The following is a 7,098-nucleotide window of genomic DNA, read 5'->3' as shown; positions in this document are numbered from 1 at the left end:
GAACCCTAGTTACGATTTTTGTGTCGGAAATGAAATATTTTATCTTACCCATTCTTCCTCCCGAGAAGTTCATTTAGAAGAAGGAGTGTGTCATTATGGTCCAACCAAATCCAATCACATTTGCAAGAGGGTGGAATGTCAAAATTTTACATCCTGATAATCTTTTTCATTCCACCCAGAATCAAACATCTACCCTGTACGACAAATGGGTATTATATGGTGATTTTTTAAAATATATATCCTCATATTTGAAAAGCCCACACTTTTAAATTCAGCATTATCGTTTTGTAATCACAGTGTCTTGGGTTCAGTTCTTACGGGATGCAGATTTTAGTATTTAAGACTATATTATTCTAGAACATCGTGAACTAGATCCAGACACAATTAGCTTCATTGTGCACAAAGTGGACTAAAAATATCAAACTCTGTGTTTTGCAGTAGTCGGAATAGGAAACTACCCTTTAAACACGACAATGGTGCTGTGTGGATGAATGCCAGACATTAAGGCAATGTGACAATAGCTTGTTTCGTGTTATCACGATGTGACGTAGTACAAAGTAATGTGAAGTTAATATTTTGTTGAAGTTGAATGTACATTTTAAAATTTGGTGTCAAGTGAAACCAGTTTTGTTAAAGTATAAAGGAAAATTCAATATTTTTGTTTCTGCAAACACTATCTTGAGTATGTGAAAAGCAGCGAGTAACAAGATATTATGTGCTATAAATCTTTGTTAAACTGTTGATTTAGTACACCGAATAATATATTAATACTAATTCTTACCGATACTGATGCCTGAAACTTGTAATAATGAAAAGTTGTTCAAAATATTGAGGAATATTAGTGTGCAAGTATTGTTCCAATTATAAGCATAAATTTAACAGAGCTTTGCTTCAAAATGTCAAAGAATTACAATAGAATATGAAAATATGACTTACATAATCACAAAATATATTTTTCTACACACATTTGTGCAAAATTAATGTAAATTTCTAATTTTGCATAATTTTCAGCATAGACGCCATTAAAGTGTCACGATGCATTTTTACAGATCCTGCAAAATACCAAAAAAGTAATAACTGGTATCGGTAAATAAAATCCAACACTTTCCAATATTAATACCCCTGGTATCGGGTGATGTATATAATAAGCTTCAAATATTATCTGGTAAATACCCCATGGTCAGTATTAAGTGATGGTAGGTTGTTTCGAGTGTCAGGAAGAGATACAATATTATGCATGTGAGCACATGTGCAAAATATTTCGTAGAGTATGCATACATTTTCAATTAATACTGTATCATTGAATATAATGCTTAGAAGATTTAAGAAAAGACAGCAGTGCCAATATTACAATGTTTTCAGTAAGAGAGATCGCCTTTTGCAAGTGTAGTATTATAGTCATATAGACATAACACTTCTTGGAGTCATTCTTTGGGGCATTTTTGTTTTATCTGTTTTTAACACACAAGCAATGGGAAAAATTTCATAAAGAAGAAAATAAAAGTTTGTGAATACCTTGTATCCCATCTTGTTAGCTTTACTAATATACATTCAATGCACACTTTTATACTTGGTATATTTGCTTCATAAAAAAAACTATTTCACGAAATAAAATACGTTAAGGACCATCAACAGAAGCAGATGTTGATGAAAAGAATTATTATGTCATTATTCATGCATACTAAACTCATCTTTAATGAGTCAGTTTGGTATTTGTGAAGGGGTTGAGAATTGTATGAATGATCATAGTTTTCTGAAAATGTTATTTGTAGCTTTTTTTGTTTGTTTTTTAATTACCAGTAGTGTCTTGAATAGGGTTGAGCCGATACCACATTGAACCGATTCTCGCCGATCCAGATACTTGAAAATTGCAACAATTAAAATTTGTTCAAAATATTGATTGATTGAGTTGGCATTTTAAGTCCACTTTGTGCACAGTATGGCTAATCGTGGCTGGACCTACAGTTTAAAGTGGGATCCGAACCACTATGTGCCTCCACTGGGTTCAAAATATTGATCATTATTTGTGTGTAAATATTCTTCCCCAATCACATGCATAATTTACCCAGAAATTTGCTTTAGAATATTCCAGAATTACATCAAAATATTAAAATAGAAGTTATGTAATTAAAAAATACAGTTTTTCGTGCAATATTTTAGCAAAGTAAAAAAGTTTGAATTTTGCATAATTTCCAGAATATTTGGACTCTGATAAAGTGTCATGCGGCATTTTTTGCGAACCCCATGAAAGATCAATATGCCGAAAAAGTATTGGCTGGTATCGGTAGAAATGAATTCTGATGCAACGGCTCGGCCCTAGACTTGAATTGTATGCATTATGAATCTTTAAAAATCAAGCTGAAATCTATTTTTAAGCTTAACAAATAAAAATCTTCATAGTTTGGAATTTTAAACTTAAATTGTGTGAAATAATTGATTAGAGAAGCAGTTTTAGCCAACCTTACTTCAGTACTAAGAAGTGAAATTGTTTTGTGGCTTAATTGTTTATCAATAATTTATTTCCCCGTGGTGTAGAAAGAGTGATGATGAAACCATGTGTTTTTGTAACATTCACTAGATGGGTACGCATGATAAAATGTATTAATCAATATAATGAAGCTATTTTAATATTAAAAGAGGAAGTGAAATTGTACATAATGCAGTGTGAAAATAACAATGCTTAAGTTTCAGTATTATTTTGAAAAAGAACATTGGAAAATCAATGTAGAAAGTGTTCATTAATAAACTGTTTTTATTTTATTCCATGCTGTTTTATTGGAAAATATACGAGGGTGGATCATTAAGTATTGCACAACAATTTTTTCCAGCGATGTTATTGTGGCTGGGACGTTGAAATTTTACAGATGTATAGTTTGAAGTTTGCGCTAGAGACGAAATTTGTTCGATTAGGTATAACTCTTGCGGCAGAAATGTGAACTACTTAACAAAGATGGCGCGCATGTTATTGTCGTCAACTTGTGAAAAGCACAGAGCTGTAGTTCGTTTTTTGTGGGCGAAAGGACAAAACCCTAGTGAAATTTACAGGGAAATGTTTGGCGTGTATGGGGAAGACTGTTTGGACCGTAGCAACATCTCCAGGTGGTGCACATTCTTTCAAGGAGGCCGTGTGAACCTTGTTGACTCGTCACTTTCCGGGCGACCAGTAACAGCTGCAACGGAACTGAATGTTACAGCCATTGAGCAGGCAATTCTCAACGACCGGCGGATCCATCTCAGAACCTTGTCAGGGTGGTTCGACATTTCAGACTTCATCTGTTTGGCCCAATGAAGAAATTCCTAGGTGGCCAGCGCTTCAATTCCGATGAAGTTCAATTGGTTGTGTGCAGATGGCTGTATTCCCAATTGACGGAGTTCTATGAACAGGGTATAATGAAACTAGTGCCACGATGGTAAAAATGTTTTAAAGACTTGCTTCCTATGTCGAAATGTAGCTAAAAGATGTGGTTTCAATGTGTATAATTTATGTTGTCTTACCTATTGAATTTCTTTTTTAAAAAATTGTTGTGCGATACTTAATGATCTACCCTCGTATTTAGTATAGTATTTGTAAGCACAAGGATAGCAGCATATGGCAATTAAAATGTGGGTTTTCTTTCAGTTTGTGATTTTTGATTCGTTCTTTGTGCTGAAGGGATTCATGGTGGGTATGGCACATTCAGACTGCCACATGGGAGACCTTGGTTAGATTCCCATGGTGGATGATGATCATAGGTTGGAATTTTCTGACATTGTTCCTGCATAAAGTGGCTCTAGAGTTCACCCTGCCTCAAATAAATGGATACCTTTGATACTTTTCTGGCATTTTGGTTCTTTGTGCAGTCTGTAAAAAGTTGCATGTCACCTTTGTGGGGTCTAATTCTAATTATCCCAGAAATTAAGCAAATTTTAATTTTTTTGCACTAGTATTGTGAAAAAAAAGATGTGATTGCAGAACGGGTACTTGAATATTATGATGCAATTCTTGAACACTGAAGCAAAAAATTAATGCATATAATTGGAGTGGCATACTTACACACAAATATTAATCAACACTTTTAACAACTTTTCATTGTCTAAATATTCAAGCATCAGTGGGAATCTGTGCGAATATTGGCAGTGGTATGGACTCGGCCTTAGTAACAGTGATTTATCCACACACCCCTAACACCCCCCAACACCCTCCAAAATTTTGACGAACACCCCCCCAAGCAGAAAAGTGGAACACCCCCCTGTAGGGGGTGTAAGTATGGATTTTTATATCAACAATAGAATAACAATACTCCAACATAAAGGAACCATTTGTAGCTCTACCAGAAGTGTAGTCCAATGGACCTGGAGGGTGGAATGTTCAGCATGGTCATTTCCTGGAAACACCAGCTTCCTTGACAAGGCTTTGGAAAAACACTGCCATCTGGAAAATATCAAACTGACATCTCGCCCTCCTTCCAGGGAGACATACCGCACACAGTGTTGACAGTTCAGCGTTTGAATACCTAAATAAATATTTCTTAAATACGTTACAGATTTGTAAATTGAACCCCTGAGTCAATGAAATTTACATTTTGTTGCATTTTTCTTTCGATTCGTTCATGTGAAAAATGTACGATAAAAGTAAGAGAAGATATTCAAAGATACAGGTTTGACTTCTTGTAGTGAATTGTGTTACTATGGTTAGCAACACTATTTTCTGTAACCTGGGCGAGATGGATGATTTTGGAGTGGTAGGCCTTAGGCCTTAGGTCAGAATCTCAGTGTAGCATCTCGGTTCGTGTGTTGTTGTTCTGCTTAGTGTAACTGTCTGAAACTTTATTGCAAAAGTGGTTGAAGAAGATACGGGATTTTGACAAAGAGAATGAAATCAGAAAGAAATCGAAAGGGGTGAGTAGAGAAGCAGTGACACTATATGTAGGTATAATTTCTCCCAACGGATATTCATAAAGTCCCAGGTTCGATCCCCGGCCGGTTCAAATACGGGAACTTTTCTAACGTTGGAAGACGCCCCAGCACCCACCCAGTGTCGAATAACATGGGTACCTGGGGGAAACCCTGGGGGGTAAAGGCGGTCAGGGGCGTGATGCTGATCACATCACCCCCACTCACGACCGGATCAAGGAAGTGTGGGGCGTTACCCCCACACCCCCTATACGCCTTCATGGCGTGGTGCTAAGCACAGGGGAGCACTTTACCTTTTTTTACCAATATAAAATTTACTGACAGAGTATTCGATATAAAACGGCAAATATTTCATGAAGAACCGAAGTGATTCATTCACGTCTATAGTTGATGTATGGGACCATTTTTGTAGCTCTAAGAGTTCTTACCTCTGTAAAAAAAACAACTATATATTAGAAAGAGAGTTGTAAAAAAAGGGGGGTTCGCAGGAGGTGGTTGCCTGGGAGCTAAGGACAAATGGGGTGCCGAACAAGCAAAACGGATAAAAATAGAAAAGCGTTAAGGTCGTGGTGACCTGTGAAATTACTGGCATCCTATTAAATTAAAGTTATTGTCAGTTTGCAAAGATATATATTTAGTAAAAATTGTCTTCCTCTTTATATGTAGGCTAGTCGGTTCCCTGACATAATGACATATTTAATTTTTGTAACTTTTAAGAGGAAGCAAATGAAGTATAAGGAATTAGACATAAAAATAAATTTCGCAACTTCCCACTATATTTTAAAGTCTTCATAACCATGCTCTAAATATATACGTAGTTTCATTACTTTATTTCAGTTTGTGAATCATTGTTTAAATAGAGATTTGAAAACAACAGCAGAATTTGTAACTCACTCGCAACATAGAACTATTAAAATTATATATATATATGCATATTTTCTAACTGAAGCTAGAACAGGAGGGGCAGGGGGGCATAAGCTGAGGTAAAGAGGGCGCCGAACGAGCAAATCAAGATTGTAAAGAGTAAACATCGTGGGATACTGTGAAATGAAAGTATTGTCGCTATGTTTAATTAATAATATGCATTATCAGTTTGCAAAAAAATAGTTCTAAAAATTTTCTTGCTTGCTTCGCTCGCAGTGTGTTGATTTATTAAAGAGTCATATTATATTTGTATTCAGGCATGCAAGCGCGCACACACCCATGCAATGCATTTTCACTGATATTTCATCGATGAATTGGGCACCCCCTAAGATGAACTCCATCTTACACCTACGACAAGAAACATACAAATAAAGTTAGAGAATATTGCGCAAGTGTTCCTAATTTCTTTAAAACTAGCATAAGAATTGCATGAAATGGTTTCTGGTAATAATATGTTTAAATTTTGTGTTTTTCAATGTCATCTCTTGTCTTTTGCAATGTCACCCCTTGTCTTTTGTCTAACGATTGATTAAATCAAGTGGTGAACTTTATTGGAGAGCAATACTCGAAACGTTAGACTGAAATTTTAACATTATCACAAAAATCTATTTTCCATCTTTTCCTGCATTTGACATACAGTGAGTGTAAAAAGTGTTTGGACACCATTGATGGTACGTAAACAAGGGATCCGCTCAGGGTTGTGGGTGCAGGTAGGCGAGTGGAATAAAAATTACATTATTCTACCTCATATACTTGTTTATCTGATACAACAGGAAAATAAAATATAAAAAATAAACCATCTATAAACAATAATAACAAAAATATCACATATTTTTAACACAAAAAGTCTTTGGACACTTGCCATTCTTGTCCATATTTTCTGCAAAAACAAAAGCATTTAATACTTTGTTGGATTTCCTTTCGCGACTCCAACTCTATTGTTCTTTGCCGCCATACCATATGCCTACCATCCGACCCAAATAAGTTGAATTTGCTTTCGCCCGAAAAAATGACTGTTCCAGAAGTCTGCATCGTAATTGCGGTGGTATAGTGCAAATTCAAGGCGTTTCTAACCCAAAATTTCTTCCTTGCCACTCGTCTATGGTAGGCATTTCGTCGGCATATATTACGAACTGTACTGGAAGAAACTTGCTCAGCTCGGTCTTAAAGGCTTGCAGCCAACATCAGAGCACTAGCTTTGGGGTCTTTTTTTATAGTTCGCAAAATAAACCGTTCGTCTTGCACAGAAAGCACTCTTGGTCGTCCACTCCTCGGCTTATT

Source organism: Lepisma saccharinum, chromosome 21 (assembly GCF_977018435.1).
Source record: "Lepisma saccharinum chromosome 21, izLepSacc3.1, whole genome shotgun sequence".
In the NCBI taxonomy this organism is placed as follows: domain Eukaryota; kingdom Metazoa; phylum Arthropoda; class Insecta; order Zygentoma; family Lepismatidae; genus Lepisma; species Lepisma saccharinum.
Note: the sequence above shows the minus strand (reverse complement) of the source record.